The following is a 14,741-nucleotide window of genomic DNA, read 5'->3' on the forward strand; positions in this document are numbered from 1 at the left end:
CTTAAATTTTTAATAAGCTATTTTAATCCTTTTCTCTTTATACTTCTCTTTACACTCTAGAGTCTTTGCACATTCTCTTGATATAGATGGTGCCTACCCAGAGGCCTGAGCTTGTGAAACATCATTATCTCCTAAAACATTGCTGCTCAAGAGCTATCCTTGGCTAGACAGCATTTGGCTCTACCTGAGAATGCATTCGAAAAACCGCATCTCATGCCCTGCATTGAGCATAGTTAACGGGAATGTTCATTTCTGCAGGATCCTCAGATGACTTATATGCACATTAAAATTTGAGAAGTTCTGTCCTAAAGTAGCTAGCATGCTGCCCTGAGCAGTAGAAGTATTTCCCAGGTCTCCAGAATTTCCTTCCCTTGTCTGGAATGATTGTATCCATGGAGACTTACAAGTGCTCAATCTGTATCTCTTATGTCAGTCTCTCCTCCAAGTTCCAGACACAAATTCCAAGTGCCTTCTCCTAGTATTCTGCAGACTTATAATATTCCAAACACTTATAATAGTCTGCTAAAGCTGCTATAACAAAGTTTCACAGGCTGGTAGTTTTAAAAAGATATTTATTTTCTTACACTTCTGGAGGCTAGAAATCTGTGAGTGCAGGGCTATAGCATGTGGTTTCTGGTAAGGGTTCTCTTCCTGGCTTGCAGATGACTGCCTTTTCCCTGGGCACTCACATGGTTTTTCCTCTTTGCATGTGCACGGAGAGGTAAAGCTCTATTCTCTTCCTAAAAGGACACTAATCCTGTTGGGTTATGGGTGCACCTTTATGACTTCATTTGACCATATTTATTTCCTTAGACGTCCTATCTCTAAAAGCAGTTTTACTAGGAATTAGAACTCGAACATACATATTTGGGGGCCACAAACCATACAAAAATTTGGATAAGTTATTAACCTTATTTTTAAATGTCTTATTTAAAAAATAAGACAGAAAACTAGATGATTTCTCTTTATTTCCCACCCTCCAACCCCATCCATCCATTCACTCAATACAGTCCACTCAATTTCTACATCTTTCTCAAGTCTTTCCTTTTTGTATCTAATACTATCACATTAATTGGTTCGTCAGCATCTCCTATGCCCTACACCCACCCACACAACACAAACTTTCACCAGAAAGCTCATGTTTTCTTCCAAATAAGCTAAAATTAACTTAATATCTCCTTCCCAAGGCATTTGTACTTAACAGTTTGGATATAGAAATATCCCTTCCTTTAACTAACTTTATAAATTTTCACCCTTGTGTTATACTTATCACCCTATATTAGAATACCCTGTTTTTTTTTCTCTTTCAATTATTCATTCTTATGTAAAGTGGGAAGGAGGAAAAGGATAAAAGAAGCAAAATGAGAGAAAGAAAAATCAGAATAAGTTTAGGAATATACCCTTATTTGATAACACAGCTTTCTGCAGAATTTGGGTTTAGTCCAGAAGTATTCATTGTGAAAGGATGTTCCAGAAGAAAAGATGTAAAGAGATGTCACAAAGAGACAAAGAGATAAGCAGCCTAGGGAGCAGAAGGAGAGTGTTCTCTGCAATAAAATATGCTACTGGTAAGGTATACTAAGGAAAACAGTCTGTTTAATGCACAGTAAACTCCTAGAATCTAAGTACATTACAGTGTGCGGGGTACTGAGGGTGAGGATAAGAAATCAGAGATACTGTGCATGTGCAGAGTGTTTGCCATGCCAATATGAGCACAAATATCTTTTTAAATGAAGTGTTTTATTTGCCTAGTTCCAAGACTGCTTTGAGAAAACACAGATTGAGGAATTATGAGACCAGAAAATGGGTAAGTTAACTACCTTTGGGAGGTCTAATATTGTGGGCAACACATGAAGAGTAGTGTGAAGTGAGGTAGATTCACCTCTCTGAATTTGAATGCTTCCACTAGGATTGATATGCTCAAGTGGGCAAAGTAGTCTAGGTGATTTTTACTGCTACATCTCCTATACAGAAAACATCTCCTGACACAAAGTAAAGATACTTTGAGGAAAAAATGAAAGGTAGGTTTTGAAGTATACAGTTTCCCATGGGAGAATTTTACCTGTTTTATATAGGCACATAAGAATGAGCAGAAACACATGGTCCATGCCCTCAAGGAACTTAACAATACTATGGGAAGTAACCTTTGCTGGGTTGAACAGTATCATCTGATAGTTCATATCCACCTAGAACCTCAGGATATGACCATCCTGGGATTATGGATTTTTCAGATGTAAGTAGCTAAGATGAAATTGTTCTGAAGTCATGTTTTCCATCATCCAATGACTGGTATCTGTATAAGAAGAGAAATTAGGGCCACATAATCACACACACACACACACACACACACACAGAGAGAGAGAGAGAGGAAAGACAGGCAAAGGAAGCCTGAGGAAGAAGGTAGAATTATGCTACCACAAATGATGGAACTCCAAGGATTTCTAGGAACCACCAGAAGCTAGGCAATGACAAGAAAGAATCTTCCCTCCAGAATCTTGAGATAGAGGAATACGGCCCTGCTCATATTTTGACTTCAGAATTCTAGCCTTTGGAACTAGGAAACAATAAATTTCTATTGTTTAGAACTATCCAAATTTGTGGAAATTTGTAATGATGGATATAGGAATACAACCAATAGTCATACATTTAAAGAAGAATATATTTCCAAATATAAGGGATCAGAGGACTGGAATCAATTTTGGTAAACAGGATCTTTAAAGTGTGTTAGAGAGTTGGACTAGCACAGAGTTCTTTTAGCAGGTTCCAAAATAGGAATCCTTTCCCTATTTTTCCAAAAAGAAATATCCCTTTATTAGTCCAGGAATATTGTTGGCACACATTGTTCTCTGTCATGAATTTATAATAGCAAACAAAATAAATAAGATCTTTTTCTAAATTGAGCTAAAAATTTAGATAGGGATTAGGGATATGCATGGTCATCAAACAAATGAATAAACATAAGCAAGAAACTTTGATTTCATATCTACATGCTAAGAAGCAAATCAAATGATATGATTCAGGGATGGAGGGCTGTTAGAGTTCAAAGAACAGGTACTATAGGTGAAGTCAGGTTAGTCCCTTTTAGGAAACACCTTCAGGGAGGGAAGCTGCATTTTGAAGAGCTAGAAATGAGTGCTTCAATTAGAGGGAGGAATTAGTAGAAAGGTCCTTAAGAGAACATAATTTTGGCATAACGGAGGAACAGAATAATGGACAAGTAAATGGAAAATGTGACATCCATACAGGTCAGATTATCTAAATTAGGTGGGAAACAGCCTTGGAAGCCCAGGAAATTAGCTTGTATACTTGTGTGTGTGCGGTTTTTTTTTTAAAAAAAAATATTTTATTAGTTGTTGGACTTTTATTTATTTTTACATGGTCCAGAGAATAGAACCATAACCACATATGCTAGGAAAATGCTATACCACTGAGCCACAACCCCAGCCCAAGATCCTGTGTTTTTTATTGTTTTTTTATTTTTAACACTAATAATGACCATTAAAAGACTTTGAACAGAGGAATAACATGATCAGGATTATGCTTCAAAAGATTGTTCTGGTGGCCATGTAGAGAAAGGATTGATCCAATTGTATGCTAATACATGGTGGAATATATGCTTCTGCCTTTGACTAAAAGTTTGGAGGTAGAATTGGCAGGGTATGTGATGGACTAGAGATGAGTCGTGAGGAACTGAGGCAATCAAAGATGACACCCAAGATTATAAACTAAAACCCTAAGGTCTCTGATTTATGCCAGTTGAGTCTGATTGCAAACCCTAATGGATGCTCTGGAGAAAAAAGCATTTTACAATTCCCAGTTGCTCAGTTCACCTAAAATTGATGATTTCTTCACCTGCACACCCACATAGACGCTCAACATGTGTAACAAAGTTACAGTTATGCATGTGGATGAGGCCAGAGTTTTATATTGAATGATATCATTAGTCCTTGATGTATGAGGCTAATTTCTGCTATTTGTTCAAACCTCATTCTTCTGGCTTAATTCAAAGTCCCTTTTTCCTATAAAGTCTTCTCTGAGTTCCTATATACCATCTGTTCTGGGACAACGTGTGTCTTTGAAATGTAAAGTAGCCCATTTGTATTTGATAAATAGGAAATAATGACAGCATAAGGAAAAAGTAGTGCTGGTTTATATGTGATTTTCTGTGGCATACTCATATTTCAAAGAGAATATTGGCACAGCTGAACAGAGCAAGCCGTGGAGGAATATAGTTGTGCCTGAAGTATCCCTTCATTCCTCACACTTCCTCTTCCCTTAGTTTGACAATATTCTCTGGCTTGGAAGGGTCCACTGAGCAATTCTCCCAGACCTTTGTGGATTGTCTCTTTGTCTCCATATCTGCACAGCCTCCATTCTTCTCTATCTCCCATTCTCTCAGTTAATCTTCACCTTCCCTTAACACCAAAATATGTTTCTATATTTATTGTAGCATCTATTGACTAGAAACCAAATGTATTAGTTCTGATAAATTTTACTAGGATTGCTTTTGTTTTCATTAAGTGATTGTAGAACTGCATGTTTTAACGATCTGCCCTATCTCATTTTTTTTCTATAAACCCTCTAATAGTTTTGCATAATCCTACAGAAATTAAAGTTTTCTAGGAGTCCACGTATCACATTGTAGAAGAAATACCTTGAAATAAATACAACCTTATATTAGTTCTTAGTTCAATGATAAATATGGTTAGGTATCAACAAATTGATACCTAACCATATTTATCAGGCCCTCCAATCTGGATTTCAGCTCTGCCCTTCTTACCAACCCTGCTCTTGTCAAAGCCACTAGTAGTTAAATTTTGGTTGTCATCTTACTAAAATTCCCAGGATCCTGTGATTCAGTAAATCATCCTAATTGAATTTTGTCTTCTAGACCATAAAGTTAAAAACTGTATTGTACCATTTTATATTTAATAATTATTTTTAATCTTTAATATTTATTTTATAAATATGATACAATGGCCATATTTTCCTCTTTCCCTTTGTTGCCTCAGTGCCTACATACCAGAGAATTGAGCACATATAAAGAGCTTAAGAATAATTACTAAATTAAATAGTTTTGACTCCAACATACACCACATAAATGAGACCTATGATATCTTTCATTGTTTTGATAACTCATATTTTGCAAGATATGTGACTAATACCCATCTATAACTTTGAAATACAATAATGTTTAAAATGTTGCTGAAATATTTTATATAATCTTTCATAATAGTAAAAAGTTTCAGGATTTTACATGACTTCAATCCAATTTCATTTATCATATTTTTAGATTTTTAAAAGAAACTACAGGATCAAGAACTTAAGAGTGTTCAGTTAAGACTTCACTTCTTTAAGAACCAAAACCTTTAATAATCTCAGAGGCATATAAGCATGATAGATTCATACTTTATATGTGCTTTTTCCTAAAACTACTAAAAATATAGAGATCATCCCATTTTAATAAGAATTCTCTTTATTATACAATAAAATCATTAGCCTTGCTCTTTGGTGTATATGAGTATTATCTGTACTTGATTTTTCATATTCAAGTGAAGACTCCCAGTGATTGCATATTAGCACTTACTTCAGTTTTCCCCAAAGCAGAGCAAAACCCCTTCACTGCCAACTTTCTTTTTAAAATAAACAAGACATTTCATTTCCAACATTCCTCTAACCACCGTCCATCAGGGGCTGTAGATATTATAGACAGAGCTCTGAGCTCAAAAGTCTTGACAAAATAATCAGCACTTAGAGCAAATTGCCAGAAAGAACAGGGGAAATAGGCCATTTTAAGTTCTTTCTGACTTACTGAAATACCAGTTTGGAATTACAGCTGGAGTTCATAGAAAGTCCTTGAAAACTCTGCAATTTAACAGCCAACTCTCTGCTTGTCCATCAGCAATGACCTTCATTATGGAGGAACATGATTTCAAGCTCACTTCCTAGCAGGTTAAGATTATTTCAGGTATGGTTGTCTGCAAATTAAACCACAAACAGAAAGACTTATAATTTCTGAAATGGACTTCAATGGTCCCTCAAGTCCAAGTCTGGTCTTGGAGGAGAGTTGTGCTGAGTGCTTCTGCATCTGAATCCCTCCCCTTTTCCTCCCACCACTGTCAGTTTTCAATAAAGCTATGGGGAGCACAGTTTGCAGGAGGTGTTTAAGCTCAAGAGTCACTTTGCCCCAGGCTGTTCTCTCCTTATTTCTTCCTTGAGAGAATCAATACCCGCAGTGAAGGTGAGGGTGACAATTGCCAGTGGCTCTCATAAGTTTCCTAAACATATTTTCAACTTTAACTCCCAGTAGAAACTATTGCTGTACCAAGTTTACTAGAATGAGAGTATGCCATAGCATGTTTACCAGAATGAGAATAAATAGTATGCATGTTGCAACACAATAATCACAGTCTTTATTAAGCCTTGATGATGCCTCTAAATTTATTTTTTATATATTTCCATCACAATCAATATTACCCTAAGGTAGGTATTACCATCACCTATCCATACAAAGTCTTCCTTCCTGTAATTGCCACTTTTTAACTATATCAAATGTTTACCCTCTCCAGAACCATCCCTTTCAGCACACAAATATTTTATATCTTCTATCAAACAAATTAACACCCCAAAGTTTCAAACTTCTCCAAATCATCATGATTTTTATCTCCTGATAGTTACCATCCATCCCATTTCTTTTCCTTTTTTATAGAAAAATTCTTGCAAAGGGTGATCTACATTCATTTTCTGCCCTTGATCCCCTTACAATTATCTCATAGACCCTCCAATCTGGATTTCAGCTCTGCCCTTCTTACCAACCCTGCTCTTGTCAAAGCCACTAGTAGTTAAATTTTGGTTGTCATCTTACTAAAATTCCCAGAATCCTGTGATTCAGTAAATCATCCTTATCTTAAATTACATTCTTTCTTTGGCTTTAGGAGCACCATTCCTGGGAATTCCCATACACAGGGCTCCATTTCAACATCCTACCTTCCTGGCCTGATCACAAAACATGGAATTGTCCTCAGTATTAGTCTGAAGACCTCTTTCATACTCACTTTCATAGACAAACCCATACAACTTTGAAGCTGTATATGCCAAGCATCTATAACCTTAGGACTGTCATTTGTTCATTTCCATCCTGAATTTATCCCCTGAACTTTGAACAGTGGTATTCAACACCTCCATTGTGATATGTAATAAATTTCTAAAACTGTTTGTATCTAATGGTTTGGACATGGCTATGAGTATGTCCCTCAATGTTGTATGAATAGAAATTTAATATCTGTTTTAAGACAAGGTAGAAACTATCTGACTTTGGTATTCAGAGATAAGGCCTTTGGGAAGAGAACAGGATTACATAAGGTCTTCAGGGTAGAGACCCCATAATTGAATCTTGGTGAATTTTAACAAAAAGATCAGAAGGAACATGGACACACACACACACACACAAACACACACACACACACACGTGTTCCGTGTTCCCTTGTTCCTTGTGTCATGCAGTGGTATATTGCACATCCTTGGGACTCTCAAGAAGAAAGAAATCACCATAAATAAGCAATTGAATCTCTAGCACTGGGCACTAAATAGATACTTTTTCTTCAAAAAGTTACCCAGCTTCAGATATTTCATCATAGTAATGCAAAACAGACTAATACAATTCCTTAAGCTGAACTTGTGATCTACCCATTATTCCAACTTGCCTTCTAACAGTAGTGCCCTTTCCAGGTGTTGGCAGTCTAATCTATTATCCAGGCAAAGACAAAAAGATTTTCAAAGCTCTCTTTTGCTTATGTGTTGTATGTATTCCATAAACAAATTTTATGAACAGTATCCTGAACTTATTTCTAAGATTTGACTGTTTTCAATAACTTGATTGCTAATAATGCCATTTGTACAAACCACCACTGAATCTTGCCTACATAATTAAAATAGTCCCCTGATTTGTTTTGTTGTTTTCACCCTTTTTTTTCCTCTCAGAAATCAATTTCTCCCTTGTCACCCATAGTGATATTTCTAAAATGTGTTAGGATTTATTTATTTCTCTCTGTTCAAAACTATTTAACAGATTCCCAACTTGTTAGAAATAAAGTCTAACATCTTTACCATTGCTAAAAGGCCAGTATGCTCGTCCATAGATGATCTCTCAATTCAATTCCTCCTGCCATATTCAGTTATGTGGACATAGTCTACAACTGAGACAGAAGATAGCATCTGGGGAGAGGCAGATTATAATATAGTGAGAGTGAGTGAGAGAAGCATAGCATCTGGGGAGAGGCAGATTATAATATAGTGAGAGTGAGTGAGAGAAGTGATTTTGGATTTGCTTGATGATTTTATCTTGTGTCTCCTAGAGGAATAGCAGGATCTTCCAGGGAGACAAGAAGGAGGGTGGCCAGGTATGAACCCATGAATGTCCGGAGTTTGGGATTGGATGTGGTACAAGGATTTTCAGGAACAAGCAGGTTTAAAATTTAAGTCAATTTGCTATACTATTCACGCCCACAAGATTGAAAAGTAGTTCAAAGTGTCTGCTATACAAACAAATGCCTTTTGTAGGGGGTTATGTGGAATCCAAGGACAAAAAATAAGTTACAATGACTGGTCTAAAAAATCCAGAAAAGGGACACTATGTCCTCATCGATAAGCTTATTCTTAAACTGAACAAAGGAAGTATAAGAGCTGAGACCTACATGACCAGAAAAATGACATCTCCACCTGTAACCAAAGCTTTAGCTATATTGGAAGGTCACTCTGTTCCCACTCTTTGAAGATGGGATCCAGTCTGTATCATTTTCCTTTTAAGGTATGGACCTGGTTATTATCCTCACCATCATCATTATCGCACAATGGAACCCATAATGGGACTCAAGGTGACTTTTTGGTGTGAGAGTTTATAACTGTAACATTCTGTTTTGTTTATCCCACATTCAAAAAATATTACAGAGATTAATTTAAAGGTGATTTCATGCTTAAATACTATTCTGTGGCATTTATACATAGATTTTCTGAGGCATTTTCTGAAAGATACATTCTAGGAATTGCTTTTTTTCTAGGTGGAGAAATCAAGGATGACATAGTTTAAGTGATTTGTGCAAGGCTAGAGAGTCAATATGAAATGACAGGATGGGATGTCAATCCAAACATTGGTGTTCTTTCCATTATAACAGTTTCTCTCAAAATTCCTAAGAAATGATCATTATCTACAATTAAGGCACTAGAAAGCACTTGATACTTTGCTCTCATTTAAGCTTTAGATTAGAGAAATTTATTTGCAGTTAGAGGGACACTTACCTTGATAGGCATTTTTCCTCTTTCACTGTATGCTTAAATTCTCTTAGAATTTATATTTTGTTGCTTGTCTGTGCAAAAATTTGATACTTTTGGAAGCCCTGCATTTTCTCACTCTAACAATACACAATTTACAATATCTATGAGATAATTATAAGTGAAAATTCTACTAGGCACTTTGACTACCTTGGCATTTTCTGGGGAACTATGAAGGTGGCAATTATCTCCCGAAGTGAAAATAATAGCCAAATAGACAGGCCCCAAGCTTATTTTGAGAGCCATAGGAAAGACACATTATTACATCTGAGTTATTGTATCCATCAATCAAATTTTCTTAATGGAAAGTTGTAATTAAACACCAAATGTATCACTAATTCAAGTGTATCAAGAGAAGCAAATAAGCAAGAGACCATTGAATGGGCATGCATGTGAGAAATCCTACATGAAACACACTGCACTTCAAATTGCATCATTTGATTGGAGCCAGTGGACATCTCCATGCAAATATAAAAGAGACTTCTTTTTTATTATTATTATTTTACATCAACAAGAATGCACTAATTAAAAAGTCCCACAAGGACACAACAATGAATCTTCACCCAGCAGCAGTCACCTCATACCAGCCATCCAAGCAAGCATCAAGAGTATTTATTGTTTTCAAAATGTATGTAAGCATCTCTTCCCTTTCAGCAAGTCCCATAGGTTAAAAACAGACACCTTGGTTTCAGTTCACCTTGTTATCAGCCTACTATGGAGACATCTCAAGTTAAAATAATGACAGCTAAAGGATTTTGAACCATTGTGACCCCCAATGTTTTTCTTAGATATAAAGTTCCATTTAATATCCCTATACAGAAGAAAGTAAGAAATGAAATGTAAGAGATTTTACACACACACACACACACACACACACACACCCTATAATATTTGAGCTAATATTTTTTTCCATTTTTGATTCTGATGTTAAGGCACACAAAAGTGGCCTTAGAATATGTCATTACAATTCAGCCAAGCTCCTCGCTACTACTGTGTTAATTATGCATAAAAAACAGAGTGTTATTTATGACTGCTCTGGGACAGATGTATTTATACTGTACAGTCAGGGTCTCCCTATGGGATGCTGCTTCATCAGTGCTCATTGAATTTAAAAGGCACTCTTCAGATTTATTTCAGATGGGGGCCTCTGAACCCAAGGGCCACCTTGATTGAACTGGTGTCAATGGTCGCTTGTCTCATCCCCTGAGAAGCCTCGGCTTTGAGCTTGATTAGGCTCTGATTGATGTGTGCACCTTAAATCAGCTCCCAGGAAGTCCATGAAGAATGAAATGCCACAAAACTGCAAGAGCTCAGAGAAATACATAAAGCAGAATCAGCTGTGATAAAGACTTGGCGCTTGCAATGTTGACCCAGAGGTCAGACCATTCTCTCCTGCTTGACTTCTAAATATGCAATTGCAAAAGCACTAATGCAAAATTAGAGATTAGTTGGTAGCATTTGGTGTAGCCAATCCTGAACAATATCAGAGATTCCAGTGTCTAAAAGTCTACCCCAATATACTGCACACTACAACTGCAAAACTCATGCATCTTTTTCTGGATATAGTGAAATCTTAGAGTTCCTGCTCATTGCATGGTGACTTATTCCCAGGCATTGAGCAAAGTGTTTTATGTACAATGCTGTTTAATTTTCACAATGATTTGGAAAGCAGACAGGGATTATCGCTGCCATTTTGCAACAGAAAATAAGATGGATTCATTTGTCCAAGGTCATATAACTAGCAGTCCCACAGGCAGCAATTCAGTGCAGTTATTCCATTCCAAAGCATCTGCTCTTAACTGTTGCTCTATCCTCCTTCCCTGTTTATCCTTTGTTCTTGTGGTTTCTCCGTTTCCTCTTTGGTTATAATATTCTGATATGGTTTCTACTTATTTTTTTCCTTCCCCCTTGACCTATTGCTGATTTCTTCCGCCTCTTTCTCCCATTTAGTCTTCTCCTTGAACCAGAGGTCTTGAAAAATAGCTAGGTTAGATGTTTATTATAGTGATAATGTGTTTGAACAAAAGATAAAAATCCCTTTTCAACAATGAGTGCTTTGGCTGCTAAATTATATGTTTCTCTTTAGAATATGGAATGTCCACACTCGATGTCTCAGTGCATCACAAAGGAACCAAGCACCAGGAAAAAGTCATGCCAGCCCACTGATGTTTGGGCATTTTTCTTCCCCAGGTTAGGCAAGGGATAAAGAAAGGAAAGTTATCTCTGCATAAAATTTGACACAATAAATGCTTAGCAGTTCATGAAGAAAATTGAAAATTTGACAAAAGTCCGACAATAAATTCTAGCTAACCCATAAGGTGTTATTTCTCTGATTCTCCTGTTAACTTGCTTTTCAACTTGTAAATGCAAGCAGATTCAGAAAAGAACTATTTTCTAGAAAATTGACAAGTGCAACTTACCTATTCACTAGCATGTAAGCAGGGAAATATGTGTTGAATGAATTGTGATTGGCAGACTTTTGATCAAAAACTAAGTTTGTAGATGAAATGTGATAAGAATATAGTCCAGCAGTGACTTGGGCGACTGAGACACAAGGATCACAAGTTCGAGAACAGCCTCAGCAATTCAATGAGATCTTAAGCAACTTAGCAAGACTCTGTCTCAAAATAAATAAAGAAATTAAAAAGGGAGGTGCTGGAGATGTAGTTCAATGGTAACATATCTCTAGCTTCAATCTCCAGTATCAAAAATGAAAAAGAAAATATTGTCCAGAACATTCATGTCACACTGACTTTCTCTACCTACCACATTCCATCAGCTTTGCCAGGACTATGCTGTCTCCTCACACATACGCTACCACAGAAGCATCCAGCTGCATCCTCAGCATCAGTTTGAATGGTTCAGACATGGAGGAAGACTTGCCCCTTCTAATCCCATTTCTGATTTAATCCAGGACTACTGTGATGCCAAAATGAGACTCCATTTAGTCCATGTCCAGCCTCCTTTACAAGCAATGATTACAATGTTGAAACCATCAGATAGGGCAGGCAGTGTGGACATTGCAGAGGCTCTCAAAGTATCAGAATTCGGACAATACATATTAAAGGAGAGATAATATACATATTTTTCTACTTGCCTGTCATGACAAAAGGGCAAGGAAAATATGGACCATCCAACATTGAATTAGTGTGATGACTGCTGGTGCAAAAATACAAGAGAATAAAATAGTAGTTTTATTCCACAAATCTGTAGAGAATATCTAAGTGTGCAAGGTGTCCTCTCTTGTCCTTTAGATCTTCTGAATTGTGGGCCTGTGTCCTCTTTGTACAGACCTCTGCAGTAAACAAAACACTGTCTTACATGTTAATTGATATTTGTCAAGGAGCACAGGGCTCAATGTGAACTTTTGCCTGTAGGAACTCCATGGGTTGCCAAGGAAAAAATATTATTGATAGATCTTCTCAGAAGAGGAATGGATAAATCCAGAAACACCAAAAGGAGAACTTAATACCTGTACAAAAGTGTGAACTAAAAGCAAAACCATCACTGCACTGATTAAGAAAAAAGAGCTTTGGAGGCAGAGAGATCTGGTTTAAAATGCTGACTCTAAGTTGTACTCCCTGTGTGATCTTGGGAAAATAACCATCTTTCTGAGTCTGCATCCTTGACTATGCATTGGAGACATAAGTCAATCCTGTCTCTTAGAATTGTTGTGAGGGTTAAAAATGATGCTTAAGTGTTACTTTTTTACTTATGTTCTTTTATAATAGTATTTGCTGCACTTTTTCCATCTAAATGTTACATAACCCCAAATTAGAACTTCTCTAATTTACTTCCAGTTTAAAAAGCAAAACAGATTTATCTTCTCTTTTAATCCTGATTAAAATAGTCAAAACCCTAATGTTTTAGACAGTTAGCTAGAATTACAAGGGAAAATGCTTGGCATACTCTGAAAAATCACTGAAAGATGAAATTTCTATATTAGCCAAGACTGACTCCCACAATTTATTTCCATGTATCACTCTTCACACTCTACCTTACAAATCCAGTAGATAGTGATGCTTTTTTAAAATTGTTAGTGTAGAGAGTTTTGAGAGGTTTTTTTTTTTTTCATATTCAGAGAAATACATCAAAATACCTAGGTAATGATCAGAAATGAGTGCTCCTCTTGAAGACTTATAAATATTTGGAACAGGAAAAATGTTAATGCCACATGACTTTCATCTTGGTTCTGAATATTGTCCAGTTGAATAGCTGTGTGACTTTTGAAAAATATATGTAGATAATCTTTGCCTTTTTCTTATACTGCACAAATTTATCTTTCTTTAAGTAGCAATTAATAGCAATAGTGTTAATAGGAAGAGTTAATTTGCACTGTTTAGCATACACCACAATGGACTGTATGCGCTTGTTCATATAGTTTTTTAAAAAACATTTTTTTAGTTGTAGATGTACACAGTATCTTCATTTATTTACTGTTATGTGGTGCTGAGGATCAAATCCTGTGCCTCACACATGCGAAGCAGATGTTCTACCTCTGAGCTACATCACCAGCCCTTGTTCATATGGTTTTAACCATAATGCTGCAAAAGAATTTTATCATGACCAAGATAAGAGTAAGTCATGCCACTTAATAGGGTAAAAAGTAGCCCATTGGCTCAAATTTTTTCAAGAAGATAGATGATGATCACTGTAACGTATCATAGATGAATAGTATAGAAGAAGATAGAAACAATATTGCTACATTTTTATGTTTTAAAAATTGAAATCATATTTTCACATATTAACTTTGTAAACTTTAATAGACATCTTTCAATGTTGTCCTAAAATTAAAATTCACAGTACATTTTTCTTTGTAGAGGTACAAAATGTAAGAGTGCATCTTGTATTGATAGTGTCTTAATTTAGATAAAATATAGTATTAATTTAGTTGACTGAGAATGTATCCCAGTGGTAGAGAATGTGCCAAGCATGTACAAAGTTCTAAGTTTTATACTTAACACTGAAAATAAATGTGTGTGTATGCATCTATGTGCATAGATGCATATACATATATATGCATGTGTAGTATATACTATACAATGTATTGATAGTAATACTTGGATTTTATAAAAATAACATGTTCTACAAGCATGTAAGAAGCATCAAAAAATGTATTCATATATGAAAAATTATTTAGTTTTTCTATAGTAATATTTCTATAGGTAACATTTGCTGGTACATGATTTGCAAAACTTGTGGTACTTAAGATCCCAAGGTTCCTGAAATAATGAGAACAATTTCTTTAGCAGGAATGTTACCGGATTTCTTTAAAGAATAGAATTCTATGTAGCCACCAAAATGGTCATTTTTACCTTTGTGTTTATTTTACCTAAAGAATCATTAAATGCTCTTTCACAAATCTATGATTCTATACTGTTCTGTTCTTTTTTAAAGACAATAAATCTAATTTT

At 35.9% G+C, this 14,741-nt stretch overlaps 1 protein-coding gene across 10 annotated transcripts in view; it reads right to left on the bottom strand.

Moving 5' to 3' along the window:
* Positions 1–14,741, bottom strand: part of Lrrc4c (leucine rich repeat containing 4C) — a 1,168,074-nt gene that overhangs the window by 818,893 nt on the left and 334,440 nt on the right. The window lies entirely within an intron of this gene.

The sequence above is a fragment of the Marmota monax genome, unplaced genomic scaffold, assembly GCF_021218885.2.
Source record: "Marmota monax isolate L192 unplaced genomic scaffold, Marmota_monax_Labrador192_F-V1.1 WCK01_AAM20220418_F8-fsc00047, whole genome shotgun sequence".
NCBI lineage: Eukaryota > Metazoa > Chordata > Mammalia > Rodentia > Sciuridae > Marmota > Marmota monax.